General features: G+C 47.2%; 1 protein-coding gene across 1 annotated transcript in view; it reads left to right on the forward strand.

Annotated features, from left to right (window-relative positions):
• The window catches only part of LOC139760254 (uncharacterized), a 198,378-nt gene extending 188,523 nt beyond the window's left edge, over positions 1-9,855 (forward strand). Inside the window, exon 6 of the mRNA XM_071683184.1 lies at positions 9,779-9,855. The gene's annotated coding sequence lies outside the window, so the exon portion shown is untranslated. The remainder of the gene's footprint in view (positions 1-9,778) is intronic.
• Positions 9,856-17,073: the final 7,218 nt, after the last annotated feature.

Raw genomic sequence — 17,073 nt, forward strand, 5'->3', positions numbered from 1 at the left:
CCTACCATTTTCCCTCCGACACACTTGTATAGATGGACGATACAGTAGAAGGCTCGACATCGTACTCCAGGGGTGCTCAGGGGCAAAAGTAGGGAGGTACTTTTGAAGAGATGGGGTTTTTTTTCCCCTTTCCGAGCAATCAAACGAGTATCAAAGTTTGAAAAGTATGGAAAATAAGAGAAATTGAAGGTAGGAGGAAGTAAGATTGAATCAACTGGAGGGAAGGGCATTATCTTGTAATGCTGCTGTATCTTGCAGCGGTGATGTATCTTGCAGCGGTGATGTATCTTGCAGTGCTACTGTATCTTGCAGTTGTGCTGTATCTTGCAGTGGTGCTGTATCTTGCAGTGGTGCTGTATCTTGCAGTGGTGCTGTATCTTGCAGTGGTGCTGTATCTTGCAGTGGTGCTGTATCTTGCAGTGGTGCTGTATCTTGCAGTGGTGCTGTATCTTGCAGTTGTGCTGTATCTTGCAGTGGTGCTGTATCTTGCAGTGGTGCTGTATCTTGCAGTGGTGCTGTATCTTGCAGTACTAATGTATCTTGCAGTACTGATGTATCTTGCAGTACTGATGTATCTTGCAGTGGTGATGTATCTTGCAGTGCTGATGTATCTTGCAGTACTGATGTATCTTGCAGTGGTGCTGTATCTTGCAGTGGTGATGTATCTTGCAGTGCTGATGTATCTTGCAGTGCTACTGTATCTTGCAGTGGTGCTGTATCTTGCAGTGGTGATGTATCTTGCAGTGGTGATGTATCTTGCAGTGGTGATGTATCTTGCAGTGGTGCTGTATCTTGCAGTGGTGCTGTATCTTGCAGTGGTGCTGTATCTTGCAGTGGTGATGTATCTTGCAGTGATGATGTATCTTGCAGTGCTGATGTATCTTGCAGTGAGGATGTATCTTGCAGTGGTGATGGTATCTTGCAGTGGTGTTGTATCTTGCAGTGCTGATGTATCTTGCAGTGAGTGGTGATGTATCTTGCAGTGGTGCTGTATCTTGCAGTGGTGCTGTATCTTGCAGTGGTGATGTATCTTGCAGTGATGATGTATCTTGCAGTGCTGATGTATCTTGCAGTGAGGATGTATCTTGCAGTGGTGATGTATCTTGCAGTGGTGATGTATCTTGCAGTGCTGATGTATCTTGCAGTGCTACTGTATCTTGCAGTGGTGCTGTATCTTGCAGTGGTGCTGTATCTTGCAGTGGTGATGTATCTTGCAGTGGTGATGTATCTTGCAGTGGTGCTGTATCTTGCAGTGGTGCTGTATCTTGCAGTGGTGATGTATCTTGCAGTGATGATGTATCTTGCAGTGCTGACGTATCTTGCAGTGATGATGTATCTTGCAGTGCTACTGTATCTTGGTTCACAGAATTGTATCTTGCCTACTTCGTACCGAGTTCTAAGAAGAGATTCACTTAAGGCAATTCACCATTCGTAGACCTGTACCGAGTTCTAAGAAGAGATTCATTGTCGGCAGTTCATCATTTCACTGACCTGTGGCTTTCTACATTCTTCTGTTGTGATCCCTTTGGAACAACGGTACGACCGTATGACGTTTGAGCCTTTGACCTGACTGGTAAAGGTCAGGTTAAGATCAAGACCGTCGTGCCCAAGGGTCGTAACGTCGTGGTCAAGGGTCGCACCGTCGTGGTCAAGGGGTCGTAACGTCGTGGTCATGGGTCGTAACGTCGTGGTCAAGTATCGTACCGTCGTGGTCAAGGGTCGCACCGTCGTGGTCAAGGGTCGTAACGTCGTGGTCAAGGGTCGTACCGTCGTGGTCAAGTGTCGTACCGTCGTGGTCATGGGTCGTAACGTCGTGGTCAAGGGTCGTAACGTCGTGGCTAAGTATCGTACCGTCGTGGTCAAGGGTCGTAACGTCGTGGCCAAGTATCGTACCGTCGTGGTCAGGGGTCGTACCGTCGTGCAAGGCTCCTACCATCGTACTCAAAGATAGTACCATCGTACACTCGTACCACCATATGCTAGTGTCGTACCGCCTTCCTTATGGGTCGTGTCGTCGTTCAAGGGTCGTACCGTCGTGTTCGAGAGATCATTGCAATCATCTGTAGCTGTACCGTACCACAGTATGGTACAGCTTGATGTCTTGCGAGAACCCACATTGTACCACCTCTGCCTTTCACAGTGAAACTGTGCCAAACAATTCTCACCCCTTCCGTCGACTGAACTTCCTCACAATCTTATTAATCAATTGATTATTCGAAGATTAACCGTTATGATCACTCCTTTTTCTCTTATCCTCCCTCGACAAGAACGTAGAATTCTTACACAATGTCATTTCCCTCTTCTTCTAACCCTTCTGTAGAGGCCCTTCAGCTACGAGACGTCTTCAACAATGACACTGTGAAGCTTCGTAGTGTTTCGAACTCTGCTTCGAACACAGGACACGTTTCGAAATGCACCAAAGAACGTTCTTTCTAATCTTATTTTCTTCAACTCCGAAGAAGTCTGGAACGCACCCTCGACCTTTCTTATCTTTCCAGGTTAAATTTTAGTTGAGTTTTCGATTTGAATTCGACTGCTTTAGTGGAAGTAAAGAATTTGTGTGTACGATGTGTCGCGCCTCTTGTTAACTGAATGGAAACAGAGTGTAAATGACTACATGATTGGCTTTTATTCATTGATAATGACCCAGTTATCAGCGTGTCGTAATAATGCCACCGAAGCTTTCTTGTTGGTGAACAGTTTTCATGACTGGCCGTCTGTTGTCGTGCGTGTATATTTTCTCGATATGCTTTTAAAGTTTTGAGTTGCGAAAGCGATGGTATGTCGATGAAAGGGAAGGAAAGAGTTTGGGTTCGTGTTGTGCTTTCACGCACAACCATATTTAGTTCTACGTTTAGAAAGATTACTTGTCAGTATGTAAGTGATGGCCTAGTGGCCTCTGTGTTTTATTTTGAGGGGAGACTCGTATACTCAGTGACATAGTGATGGAGTAATGGAGTCGTGTTCTTTACTCTTGGTTTAACCTGAAGGCACAGGTGGAGGGTATTATACCAGTCTACAGGTGATAGATAAAGTGTCCCATGTCGAGAGTCCAGGTATGGTAATCATAATTACATATACGGGTAATCACAAGGAAGAACAAATGGATTTGGGAAGGAACGTTTCCTCATGGAAGATGTGAGGATCAAGATATATCAAAGGGATGGGATCAAGTCCCTTTGTATAGAGGGTTGGATCCAAGTGTTGGGGGGTGGTGAGGTGAGAATCGGCTTCAAGTCTGTATGTCAACCAGTGTGGGTAGGTGGCGGGTTGAATGACATCACAGGTCGAGGAAAAGGATGTCGGAAGTGACTCTCTTAAAGACAGAAATGGAGGGAAGAAAATATATGTATATAATTGAGCGATGATGTATTCTGATATTTTGGATTTCTTCCTCACTCTATGTAGAAAAAGCTTTGATATGGATGATGTATTCTGATATTTTGGATTTCTTCCTCACCCAGTGAAGAAAAAGCTTTGATATGGATGATGTATTCTGTTATTTTAGATTTCTTCCTCACCCAATGAAGAAAAAACTTGGATATGGATGATGTATTCTGATATTTTGGATTTCTTGCTCACCCTATGAAGAAAAAAACTTTCATATGGATGATGTATTCTGATATTTTGTATTTCTTCCTCGCCCAGTGAAGAAAAAACTTTGATATGGATGATGTATTCTGATATTTTGGATTTCTTCCTCATCCAATGAAGAAAAGACTTCGATATGAATTTCGCTTCGTCTCGTTCACTGTTAAGATGGAGACGCCCTTGTCGTACCAATGTCTCGTTGAGTTGGATAACCTGAATGATGGTGTTTGCTCGTGAAGGAGGAAGTTGACAGACCAAACGAAAGGTGAACTGTACCCTCCCTTGTTTGACAACACACTAATGGCCTCTCCCCCCCAGGCCAAATAAAGGGGCTTAAGTCGCCTACCTATTATGTATAAGGGATTTAAGTCTCCTACCTATTATGTATAAGGGATTTAAGTCTCCTACCTATTATGTATAAGGGATTTAAGTCGCCTACCTATTTTGTATAAGGGATTTAAGTTGCCTACCTATTATGTATAAGGGATTCAAGTCGCCTACCTATTATATATAAGGGATTTAAGTCGCCTACCTATTATGTATAAGGGATTTAAGTCGCCTACCTATTATGTATAAGGGATTTAAGTCGCCTACTTATTAAAGATTTGTAATATTATTATTATTTACATCGACCTTGTTGGCTTCCCAGTCTTAGCAAGGTGGCATCAGATACAATGGCCTCATTTGCATATATCCAGTCCCTACCTTGTCTACTACAATATACCGAATCCAGATAATGCCATTCACAACCAAGCCCTGAAGATGTTTACGTAGATTTACTTCGTTAACTTCGTATGCCTTGCGTTTAGCCCAGGGACCGCACGTTTCCCCCCATATACCACAGTGGTTCAATTCATTCTGTTGCAATGCGCGACTCTAGCCTTCCTAAATGTTTAGACCCCGGTACCCCAAAGCCCCTTTGTCTCTCTCCTTCTAGGTCATGCCTTTCCTTCATGTTCACTCCAGTTCTGACCTACAATTTCTCAGTCCCTAATCACTCCTCCCTCTCTGTCTGAATTACCTCACTGTCGCTGGCTCTCACAGAAGCTGGGGTCACTACAATGCATCTCTCTTGACAGTGATATTATCGTAACACGACCCGCTTAACTCGCGCCACATATCTTCCTTAAGCAATTCAGTTCCAGCACGTCCCCTTTCCTCCTATTTATTCTATACTCATTCCAGGAAGAAGATGGGAAAGGTGAATATTCTGGCACTGGAATGTATGAGGAAGTCATGTGGCGCTGGGCATAATGCATTTCTGTCAGCCCATCATACGCTTTTTGCCATCCCAGTGAATACCACATGGAAGTCGAGTCTCTCCCTCACCACGTACTTCGTCACACACACACACATATATTCTTCAGAGCGAACGCCTGGTACACACACACACACACACACACACACACACACACACGACCTCCCCCGTCGGCTGCTCTGTGTACGACACCACCATCCCACTTATGAGTCTCCCTTTGTACCTCATACCTTAACAAGTATAAGCAACATAGACGCACTTACCTTTAGACCTCTGTGATTCGAGCATTCCATCTGGTCCAATTGCTCTTATACAAGAGCCCTATACAGGCCCTCGGTCGTTTCTCAAACGCCTCCCAATAGACAAGTTAGCCTGACAAACTCATGTATTGTTGCCCCCCTTGAGAAACTCGCCTGCTTTCCCATCCACTCCTTAAGCTCTCCCTCGTGGGGTTCTCCAGGTACTTTGAGCAATGGATGCGCCCCATCAGCGCCGGGGAAGACGTGAGACTACGAGTCATGTCCCTTTCTTAAAAGCTGATGAACAGGTTCTCCATCCTACCATCCGTGAGAACATTGTGTGAACAGTGAGGGTAGAACAGAGTTGATCCATTCTCTCTCTCTCTCTCTCTCTCTCTCTCTCTCTCTCTCTCTCTCTCTCGTACGAAACTCCAAGATGATGATGATGATCATCAGCTTAGGACGAGCAACGGGGTCTACAGACGTTCATGTCCTGGTTGGCTAACCATGACGTCCATCACCACCTTCATGTCCTGATTGGGTAACCATGACGTCAGTCACCACACCTTCATGTCCTGATTGGGTAACCATGACGTCAATCACCACTTCACAGTCCAGTAGGCTAACACTACACGCTATCTTTAGCGCCGCAGAAGGTGTTAACCCAACAGACGATAAAAGCTGTCTTTTCCCAAGATACTGCTGGCAGCTTTTGGCCCTTACGACCCACACACAGTGCGCCACGTAAGACAGGACAGGCCCACTTCGCGCTCGAAACCCACGACTCGCAATATTTGCATCTGTTACGCTTTCTGTAGAGTGAGTTGGTGGAATATTATGATCGGGTATTGAAGGATGGCGAATGTATAAAGTGGACATTTTGGTAACGAAAGGGGGGGAGGGATGGGAACGAAGGGGGGGATGGTAACGAAGGGGGGGGATGGTAACGAAGGGGGGGGATGGTAACGAAGGGGGGATGGTAACGAAGGGGGGAATGGTAACGAAGAGGGGGATGGTAACGAAGGGGGGGATGGTAACGAAGGGGGGGATGGTAACGAAGGGGGGGGAATGGTAACGAAGGGGGGGGATGGTAACGAAGGGGGGGATGGTAACGAAGGGGGGGATGGTAACGAAGGGGGGGATGGTAACGAAGGGGGGGATGGTAACGAAGGGGGGGAAATGGTAACGAAGGGGGGGAATGGTGACGAAGGGGGGGGATGGTAACGAAGGGGGGATGGTAACGAAGGGGAGGGAATGGTAACGAAGGGGGGAATGGTAACGAAGGGGGGGGGATGGTAACGAAGGGGAGGGAATGGTAACGAAGGGGAGGGGGGAAATGGTAACAAAGGGGGGGAAAATGATCGGGTATTGAAGGGTGGCGAACGTATAGAGTGGACATTTTGGTAACGAAGGGGGTGGGGGGGGAAATGGTAACGAAGAGGGGGGAATGGTAACGAAGGGGGGGTCAAATGGTAACGAAGGGGGGGAAATGGTAACGAAGGGGGATGAAATGGTAACGAAGGGGGGGGGGGGAAATGGTAACGAAAAAGGGGAAAAAATACCATTGACACGAATGGGCTGGTTGGCAAACAGCGTGTTGCCATTTGAAAAATACAAGATTGGTCAAACTCCCTTCCCTTCCCTTCCCTTCCCTTCCCTTCCCTCCAAAGGGGGGAATTAAAAAAAAAATGAAATAGAAAACGGAAATGAAAAATATTCTTCGAAAAAAATTTCGTAATAGCGAAAAGGGTCTGGTGGGCAACCCATGTGTTGTGGTGGAGTTGATCTGTGTCTGACATGTATGATGAGATGGGGGACGAGTCTGAGTGGGACGGAGATGGAAAAGGTAAAGGGGGATATGGTGGAGGATAAGCCGAGTGGTGGGAGAGGAGGAGATGGTTGGGTTTGGCTGTGAGAGCGAGAGGTTGTGTGTGAGGGAGAAGGTTGGAGAGGACACTGTGTGAGAGGGGGAAGGTTGGAGAGGACACTGTGTGGGAGGGGGAAGGTTGGAGAGAACACTGTGTGGGAGGGGAAGGTTGGAGAGGACGCTGTGTGGGAGGGGAAGGTTGGAGAGGACGCTGTGTGGGAGGGAGAAGGTTGGAGAGGACACTGTGTGGGAGGGGGAAGGTTGGAGAGGACACTGTGTTGGAGGGAAAGGTTGGAGAGGACTCTGTGTGGGAGGGGAAGGTTGGAGAGGACTCTGTGTGGGAGGGGAAGGTTGGAGAGGACTCTGTGTGGGAGGGGAAGGTTGGAGAGGACACTGTGTGGGAGGGGGAAGGTTGGAGAGGACACTGTGTGGGAGGGGAAGGTTGGAGAGGACACTGTGTGGGAGGGGGAAGGTTGGAGAGGACACTGTGTGGGAGGGGAAGGTTGGAGAGGACTCTGTGTGGGAGGGGGAAGGTTGGAGAGGACACTGTGTGGGAGGGAAAGGTTGGAGAGGACACTGTGTGGGAGGGGAAGGCTGGAGATAACACTGTGTGGGAGGGAAAGGTTGGAGAGGACACTGTGTGGGAGGGGAAGGTTGGAGAGGACACTGTGTGGATGGGAAAGGTTGAAGAGGACACTGTGTGGTAGGGGGAAGGTTGGAGAGGACACTGTGTGGGAGGGGAAGGTTGGAGAGGACACTGTGTGGGAGGGGAAGGTTGGAGAGGACACTGTGTGGTAGGGGGAAGGTTGGAGAGGACACTGTGTGGTAGGGGTAAGGTTGGAGAGGACACTGTGTGGTAGGGGAAGGTTGGAGAGGACACTGTGTGGGAGGGGGAAGGTTGGAGAGGACACTGTGTGGGAGGGGGAAGGTTGGAGAGGACACTGTGTGGGAGGGGAAGGTTGGAGAGGACACTGTGTGGGAGGGGGAAGGTTGGAGAGGACTCTGTGTGGGAGGGGAAGGTTGGAGAGGACTCTGTGTGGGAGGGGAAGGTTGGAGAGGACACTGTGTGGGAGGGGGAAGGTTGGAGAGGACTCTGTGTGGGAGGGGAAGGTTGGAGAGAACACTGTGTGGGAGGGGAAGGTTGGAGAGGACACTGTGTGGGAGGGGGAAGGTTGGAGAGGACTCTGTGTGGGAGGGGAAGGTTGGAGAGAACACTGTGTGGGAGGGGGAAGGTTGGAGAGGACTTTGTGTGGGAGGGGAAGGTTGGAGAGGACTTTGTGTGGGAGGGGAAGGTTGGAGAGGACACTGTGTGGGAGGGGGAAGGTTGGAGAGGACTCTGTGTGGGAGGGGGAAGGTTGGAGAGGACACTGTGTGGGAGGGGGAAGGTTGGAGAGGACACTGTGTGGGAGGGGAAGGTTGGAGAGGACACTGTGTGGGAGGGGGAAGGTTGGAGAGGACTCTGTGTGGGAGGGGGAAGGTTGGAGAGGACACTGTGTGGGAGGGAAAGGTTGGAGAGGACACTGTGTGGATGGGAAAGGTTGAAGAGGACACGGTGTGGGAGGGGGAAGGTTGGAGAGGACACTGTGTTGGAGGGGAAGGTTGGAGAGGACACTGTGTAGAAGCGTACACAATAATTAAAGGTTACGTTATCTTTTGTCAAGAACAAAGAGGCTTAAGTCTATTGTGTGGTCTATAGGGTGGTCTGTTGTGGAGGTCTGTTAGAGGGTCTGTTATTGCTCCTTCCCCACCACCAACTAATCTCTTCACCAACAACAACGTCTTCAGTTGTATCAATATCACCATCATCCCCACCAACACCACCTCCATCTCCACCACCCCACCACTTAGCCCATCACCAACACCACCACCCATCTCCACCACCCCACCTCTGCCATCACCAACACCACCACCCATCTCCACCACCCCACCTCTGCCATCACCAACACCACCACCATCTCCACCACCCCACCTCTGCCATCACCAACACCACCACTTAGCCCATCACCAACACCTCTGCCATCACCAACACCACCACCCATCTCCACCACCCCACCTCTGCCATCACCAACACCACCACCCATCTCCACCACCCCACCTCTGCCATCACCAACACCACCAGCCATCTCCACCACCCCACCTCTGCCATCACCAACACCACCACCATCTCCACCACCCCACCTCTGCCATCACCAACACCACCAGAAGGAAAGGTGAGAGGAGCATTTGAGATATGGTAAAGGCCTTATGGGAAGGCCTTTGGTGTGTGTGGATCATGAGAGATGATGGTGGTGAGTGTAGGTGACGCTACGCTGGACTGGGCTTAAAAGAGTGTGTGTGAGTACTAGTTAGGATCATGATTTGTGTGCAATGGGAAGAAGGTACATACGTGCTGCCTCCGTCTCTTCTTCCCCCGTCTCTTCTGGCAACGTCTCTTCTGGCTCCGTCTCTTCTGTCCCCGTCTCTTCTACCCCGTTCTCCTCTGCCCCGTCCTTTCCTGGACCGTCTCTTCTGCCCCGTTCTCTTCTGCCCCCGCCCTCTTCTGCCCCCGCCCTCTTCTGCGCCCGTCTCTTCTGCCCACGTCTCTTCTGCCCACGTCTCTTCTGCCCCCGTCCTCTCCTGCCACGTCTCTTCTGCCCCCGTCTCTTCTGTACATATATCAAAATCCACCGCATATATATATATATATATATATATATATATATATATATATATATATATATATATATATATATATATATATACACGTCTTCACATTATCTTACACTTGTGTGGGATGAGCGTCATTAGCTAGTCTAACCACTGCTGTTATTTCTTCTTCTTCAGGTTTCTCTGCCAAATGCTGCTGCCTTGACGAGCGCTTCGTGCTCCAGCTCATACATCCTCAACGAGCGTTTGAAGGTAACGAGATTCGAGTCTTATTGTCTCCCCCCCCCCCCCCCCCCCTGAAGAACCCCCCTCACCTTCATATTGAAAAGGTTAGGACCTACGGAGTCCTAACCTAACTACAGCTGGTCAGAAGAGTTTTAGAATCTCTCTCTTTTTTCGAATGGATTTTCTGTGAGAATGGGTTTCAGAAAGTCTTTCCCTTTGACGGATGTCAAAAGAGAATTGTGTTTCATGATCCATTACTGTTTTCCGTCTTTTTATTATTTTCTATGTCTCCCTCGCAATTCTAATATGTATACATTTAGGCCAGATGCATTCATGATTCATGTATATATGTATTTCTTTTTTCATACATATCAGCCATTACCCGGGTTAGCGAGTTAGCGTTAAGAAGAGAGGATCTAGTCTTAGAGGGAATATCCTCACTTGGTTCCTTTCTCTGTTTCTTTGTTTTTTTTAGGAAACGAGAGGGGAGGATTTCCGGCCCTACTTTCCCTCCCCTTTTAGTCGCCTTCTACGACACGCAGGGAATACGTGGGCAGTATTCTTTCTCCCCTATCCCCAGGGATAATATATATATATATATATATATATATATATATATATATATATATATATATATATATATATATATAGGAGAATATATTCACTATGACCATCTCTGGTACATGGAAATGCAGCTCATGATTTTAGTCAGCGAGATGAAAAAATATAGAAAGGGGTGATTTCTTTTGAGAACGTACGAGACGATCGTCTTTTGTCTTCCCATCACTAGAATGGACAGAGGTGTTCAAACCCCCGTCGTATGCACCGTCTGTCTGTCCTTCCATCACCAGAATAGACAGACGTGTTGCAACCCCCCCCCCCCCAAGTTTAAACTGTCTTTCTGTCCTTTCATCACCAGAATGGACAGAAATGTTCAACCCTTCGTCAAAAACGGTCTTTCTCTCTCTCTCTCTCTCTTCTCTCATAGCCAGAATGGACAGAAATGTTCAACCCTCCTCTGTCTAAAACCTTGTCACTCTCCTCTCATCACCAGAATGGACAGAAATGTTCAACCCTCCTCCGTCTAAAACCGTCTGTCTTTCTCTCTCTCCTCTCATCACCAGAATGGACAGAGAAGTGCTTTACCCCCTTCTTTCTTTCTCTCTGCTCCTTCTCCTCCTCCAGCTCTTCCTCCAGACCAGGGAAATATTGGCCATTATCACATTTCACGACGGCAACGAGGGACACAGGGGCTGGGGCGGGGCTGGGCGTGGCGGGGCGGGGTGGGTGGGTGGGGCTGCTGAGAGAGAGAGAGAGAGAGAGAGAGAGAGAGAGAGAGAGAGAGAGAGAGCACTGGAGGTATTCTAGTTCCATCTCCCACAGGGAGAGGTGGCTATGCATTACTCATGTGAGATCGCCAGCGACGTCCTAGTCTCGAGGTCTTGTACTGAGGAGAGAGAGAGAGAGAGAGAGAGAGAGAGAGAGAGAGAGAGAGAGAGAGAGAGAGAGAGAGAGAGACTTATTCTCCCTCATGTTGATTTTAAGGGTTAGAAAACCTGGTTCTTTTACAGCTTCGTGAGGTTGCCTTGGTGTTGACTACAGTCAAATTTGTACGTAACTTTTCCCCAAAATGGTAGCTGGAAATGTCGAAGTGTTTGGGGTGCGTATATATGAACCAGGTGGCGCTCGTCGAGGGGTTGGGATGCGTATATATGAACCAGGTGGCGCTCTTCGAGGGGTTTGGGGTGCGTATATATGAACCAGGTGGCGCTCGTCGTCGAAGGGTTTCGGGTGCGTATATATGAACCAGGTGGCGCTCGTGTACATGCAAGACATAAGTGTAGAAATAGTTCGTTTATTTCAGACACCTGAAGCAGTAAAGACTCAACTATGCCATTTTGTACAACCATCGCTTCTCCCAAAGTCGAGGCCAAAGACTGCTTAAGCAAAAACATTTTCTCCAACTTCCCTCAACTCCTTCTCTTACCTTCGTTATCCAGAGGAAAAAGGGGGCTATATGCACCACGCGTGTATCTGGGTCAGAGATGATTGAAAACCCTATGCAAAATCCAGTCATTAAAAACTCTATGCCAAAATCCCAGTCTTTACAGTTTCTCTTCGTTTACATCCGTTTGTGCAGAGAGGCAAAGAGTTCCGTGCAGTGAGTGGCCCCCATTCGGTTCCGACTGCATTTTGTACGTTCTCTCGATTGTGTCGTACGTAAACCTGCATCAGACTAGCTTTTTGGGATCTACTTTGCACTGGGCCGGTCCTGCTTCAGGCGTGGCTCCACAAGAGAGGACTGACTGGTCGCTCAGTCGTGTACGTACACCCAAGTCCTCATTAAGGCTGTTGTAGGATTTCCCCGAGATTGATGGGTCCCAAGGGGGAGGCCCTTCGTCTCCCCGACCAGAAGGGGACTGTAAAGGCAGAGAAGGCTCGTATATAGTTCTCGCCTTGTCTTTGTGGAGCTCGTCAAGAACCGAGGTTCATCCACCAGGTCTCTGAAGTAATTGATAATGTAGTCTCTCTTTCCTAGAACCATTGATTCTGAATCGTTGGTGAGGACCGAGGGAAATAACATGAAGACTCGTAAGTTACCCCGAGACTGAGAGATGTGTGTATGAATCAACCAGTGACAGAGTAGAATGGCAGGCACTTCCCTGCGTATCGGGTTCTATCCAACACATTCCATGGAGTAGTAGGACACTGGCGATGTTGTAACAGTGTGTGTGAAAGTGTATCTGGGTCTTGTGTGTGTCTCGTCAACATTTTCGATCGGCTGAAGCTTCTTCCTTTGGCTGTGGCATAGATCCTCGAAATCTGTGGCCTCGATTGGGATTGGCTCTAGTTTTCATGGACGAGGTTTCCATGACATTGTCTTCTGTGGTAGCTGGTGTTCTTTGGCTTGGGTACCGTTTTTTTTCAGCTTACAGCAGTCCGCCTTCACCGCAGTTCCTTCTTAATTCAAAGATTTCATTTACATCGTATTTCGTGTTGTGTAATGTGTCATCAACATGCATATGCACGGAGCACTGTTCCTGCATCAGGATCAGCTCTGCCACGACGCAGTAATTCGACAGAGTTGAGTTCAAAGGAATCTGAACCAGTACATCTTTCAGTCACATCTCAAAACTACTGTCCACAACTACTAGTGTTTTTGGATCTCTTCTTCTTTTTCACAGCTATTTCTTCGTTTCTTTTTTTTTTTTTTTCCTCCTAAGACTTGACTGATTTCCTGCTTGGATCTGTAACTAGATCCACGCTGTCCTTTGTAAGTCACTTGTCTCGCATTGCTACTGTGGAACGGTTAGTAACTCGAGGATGAGCCGTTGTGATGTGCCCCTCTGGGGCTCAAGAGATGCTCCTATGTGTGCCTCTGGAAGCCTCAATAGATGCCAATGTATACGCCTTTGGAAGCCTCAAGTGATGCTACTGTATGTGCCCCTGAAAGATTCAAAAGATTACTGCCCCGTGTGGGCTTCTGGAATCCTCAAGACTCGCCTTGTACCCACATCTGTTTCTTTCCTTACTCCACTAAGTTGAGGAACTCTGCCTTTTCGTTTCTTCCCCTTTAAACTATGACCCCTTCATTTTTAAAAAAGGCATCCTTTCCATTACTTCAAAGTCCCACTTTTTTCTTTATCTGTTTCTTTGACGCTCTCTTTCCTCTTCAAACCTTGCCCTCGATGAGGATTTATGTTCATAGCTGGATCCTTCGCCGTCAGAAGAAGAGAATGGACATTAATCTTCCATGCTAGACACAGTCTTGGCTCCACATAATTTACGATCTCATCTTCTGGAATGATGCTGATGGATGGAATCACAAGGGTTATCATCCAATCCTCCTTTTCTTTATTTTCTTTCTTTTATAGGCCTCCTAAACAGCTATTTTCATCTACAGTTCTTTCTTACAGCTTTTGAATATTTGGTTATGTTGACGTATGATTCGTGCAGACCCTTCCTTTTAGGAATTTATATATCATAACTTTTGTAGTGACTGTTAGACAATTGTATTTTCACTCAACACAAAAAGAATAGTGGGCTTTGCGTCTCTGGCTTGAGTGACAATTAAAACGACCTTATCGGCCAAAATAGAATTCTGTATAGGACAACCTAGCGTAATTCACTGAAGTTTACCAGCTCTGGGACAACTTCACTATTCGTCTGTAAATGTCTTGACTTTTTGGGACAACTTCGTCATTCGTCTGTGAATGTCTGACTTTCTGGGACAGCTTCGTCATTCGTCTGGGAATGTCTTGTTTTCATGAACAGTTTCGCCATGTTTCGTCTGCGAGTGTCTGGTTTTCATGGAGCACTCGTGTAACTTTTCGTCTGTGAATGCTTGATTTAGGCACCGCTTCGCCATGAAGCGTCTGTGAATTACAGAGGATGGCAGTTCTATAATTGGCATAGGAACAGACGACAGTGTAGTGTTCTGTCTCTTTGCCTCTTTCATTCTTAAGAACGTCTGTTGATCGTTGAAAGCGATCGTATGTTATGACAGATGCTCACTGGATTGCTTGCTACTATGGCTTGGTATGTTTGTGTATAGAAAGGACAGACCACCTGGCTACTCTAACGGATAATGGTTAAGAGGTTTGAGTGGTGCTGTTGGCTGTGTAGGTGTCTGTACTGTGGTGGGAGGTGAGCTAGAGTTGTGAGTGGTCTGAGAAAACGTATCGTAATGTGCTAGTCTTTTGAGGACAATGGATGTGGTATTCCAGATGGGTAGGTGGTGTGGTGGTAGTCTGTTCCTTCGAAGTAGATGTTTGTGGTGGTTTTAGGAGGTCATGTGGTGAGGTCAAAGGTCAAGTAGTGAGGTCAAAATCATGGCGGTGATGTGGTGTTTCTGGTATGCTGGGTTGTGTGATGGGTGTATCTGGAAGCCATCTGGTCTTTTAGAAGCTGGGTTTAGTGATGGCTTCTGGACGTTTGCTGTAGTGGTGGTGACTGTAGGCCAACTGGTGTGGTGGTCATTGAAGTTCAGCTGGCGTGGTAGTCCCTGGAATCCTTCTAGAGTGATGGATCCTGGAAGATGGTTCTAGCTGTGGTCCCTGGGCTGTTCCAGTTGTGGTCCTTGGAAGACTGTTCCAGTTGTGGTCTCTAAAGGACGGTTCCAGTTGTGGTTCGTGGAAGACTGTTCCAGTTGTGGTTCGTGGAAGACTGTTCCAGCTGTGGTCCGTTGAAGACTGTTCCAGTTGTGGTCCCTGGAAGACTGTTCCAGTTGTGGTCCCTGGAAGACTGTTCCAGTTGTGGTCCCTGGAAGACTGTTCCAGTTGTGGTCCCTGGAAGACTGTTCCAGTTGTGGTCCCTGGAAGACTGTTCCAGTTGTGGTCCCTGGAAGACTGTTCCAGTTGTGGTCCCTGGAAGACAGTTCCAGTCGTGGTCCCTGGAAGACAGTTCCAGTTGTGGTCCCTGTAAGCCATGTTGTTACGTTAACTTGTGCACACCAGGTGTTGTGGTAATTCTTAGTAGCAAGATGGAGGTCAACTGCTGTGGTGGTGGTTTCGAGGCCAACTAGGCTGGTGGTAAGTGAAGGCCATTTGGCATGACGTGCTGCTGGAGGCCATTTGGCTTGACATGCTGCTGGAGGCCATTTGGTATGACGTGCTGCTGGAGGCCATTTGGCGTGACGTTCTGATGGAGGCCATTTGGCATGACGTGCTGCTGGAGGCCATTTGGCATGAGATGCTGCTGGAGGCTATTTGGCATGAGATGCTGCTGGAGGCCATTTGGCATGACGTGCTGCTGGAGGCCATTTGGTATGACGTGCTGCTGGAGGCCATTTGGCATGACGTGCTGCTGGAAGCCATTTGCTGGGATGGACGAAGAACATTGACTTCTAGCCTATGGAAAGTATTGCTCAGTTTCTTTTTGGAAAATATCGCTCATATTATCATCGGCGGCCAGATGGCTGTTCACACCTAGGGTCTTAGGAGATGGTTCTTCCATTTCCTGCACACACACACACACACACACACACACACACACACACACACACACACACCTACTAGGGTAAGTGGGGGAACTAAAATGGTATCAAAATGTCCACTGTTGTCATTTGGATACACACTAAAGCTCTGTATATATATATATATATATATATATATATATATATATATATATATATATATATATATATATATATATATATTCTTTCTTTTCTTTCATACTATTCGTCATTTCCCGCGTTAGCGAGGTAGCGTTAAGAACAGAGGACTGGGCCTTTGAGGGAATGTCCTCATCTGGCCCCCTTCTCTGTTCCTTCTTTGGAAAAAAAAAAAAAAAACCCAAGAGGGGAGGATTTCCAGCCCCCCGCTCCCTTCCCTTTTAGTCGCCTTCTACGACACGCAGGGAATACGTGGAAGGAGGGTAGGAACCCTATGAGACCTCTGCTATGACCTTTCTGTTGTGAGACTCGCCTCCCCACCCCTTCCCTCCTGCTACTTCCTACTCTCCTATTTCTCTCTCTCTCTCTCTCTCTCTCTCTCTCTCTCTCTCTCTCTCTCTCTCTCTCTCTCTCTCTCTCCATATATATTCTCGTCTCGCTGTCAGTCGCAGATGTGATCTCTGAGGTTGTATTTCTCTTTATTTTTGTCTCGGTTTTCGTATGGCAGCACTTTTCTATTATCTTCGGTTCTAAAAGAACCTCGGAACTCCGAGGTTATGGGACTTTTGCAACTTCAGGGCTGCGCTCCACTCAGGAGAAGGGAAATGATGGACTCTTCTGGAGCGAGAGGGTTCTTGAGAAGCCTGTATTCCTTTATGTCGACTGACTGTAGCTTTTTGCTCTTTGTGTAACCACTGAGAAGCGGATTTTAGTACTATATATATATATATATATATATATATATATATATATATATATATATATATATATATATATATATATATATTTTTCTTTCTTTCCTACAATTCGCCATTTCCCGCGTCAGCGAGGTAGCGTTAAGAACAGAGGACTGGGCCTTTGAAGGAATATCCTCACCTGGCCTCCTTCTCTGTTCCTTCTTTTGGAAAACGAAAAAAAAACGAGAGGGGAGGATTTCCAGCCCCCCGCTCCCTTCCCTTTTAGTCGCCTTCTACGACACGCAGGGAATACGTGGGAAGTATTCTTTCTCCCCTATCCCCATATATATATATATATATATATATATATATATATATATATATATATATATATATATATATATATATATATATATATATATATATATTGTCGTAAGGTAATGTCGTGTCAAGAGGCG

Source organism: Panulirus ornatus, chromosome 36 (assembly GCF_036320965.1).
Source record: "Panulirus ornatus isolate Po-2019 chromosome 36, ASM3632096v1, whole genome shotgun sequence".
In the NCBI taxonomy this organism is placed as follows: domain Eukaryota; kingdom Metazoa; phylum Arthropoda; class Malacostraca; order Decapoda; family Palinuridae; genus Panulirus; species Panulirus ornatus.